Raw genomic sequence first — 489 nt, forward strand, 5'->3', positions numbered from 1 at the left:
ATTTCTGTACATTGTATGATTAAATGGAAGACAGTTTACAATATTGTATTTTTTTCTGAAGTGTAGAGTCTTCCTTGGTAAAACAAAAACAAAAAAGAAATGGATGTAATGTAATTCTACAAGTTCATTTTGCTGTATACCAGTAGATATACAAGATGAATTTGTTAGTTTGCTACACTATATAATCACATAGAAAGGCATTTTTATTGAAAAATTAATATTATGGATGGTAAATCTTAACAATCATATAAAATATCTTTGAATTTACATAGAAAGTACCAGACCAGTTTTAAAACTGCTCTCAAATCCCTCCCTCCAGCTCTCAGTCCCATCCGCCACCTCTCTCTTGATAAAAAGTCAAGCCAGTACTCCCAAACAGTGGTTTATTTAGAAGAATGTGACCTGTGGGGGAAGGATGGTCAATGGGAGGTGTAGTAAGGCCATGCAAGGACATATGCCTAGGAGGTGGCCTTTAGATTTACCACTGCT

Source organism: Penaeus monodon, chromosome 21 (genome assembly GCF_015228065.2).
Source record: "Penaeus monodon isolate SGIC_2016 chromosome 21, NSTDA_Pmon_1, whole genome shotgun sequence".
NCBI classification, from domain to species: domain Eukaryota; kingdom Metazoa; phylum Arthropoda; class Malacostraca; order Decapoda; family Penaeidae; genus Penaeus; species Penaeus monodon.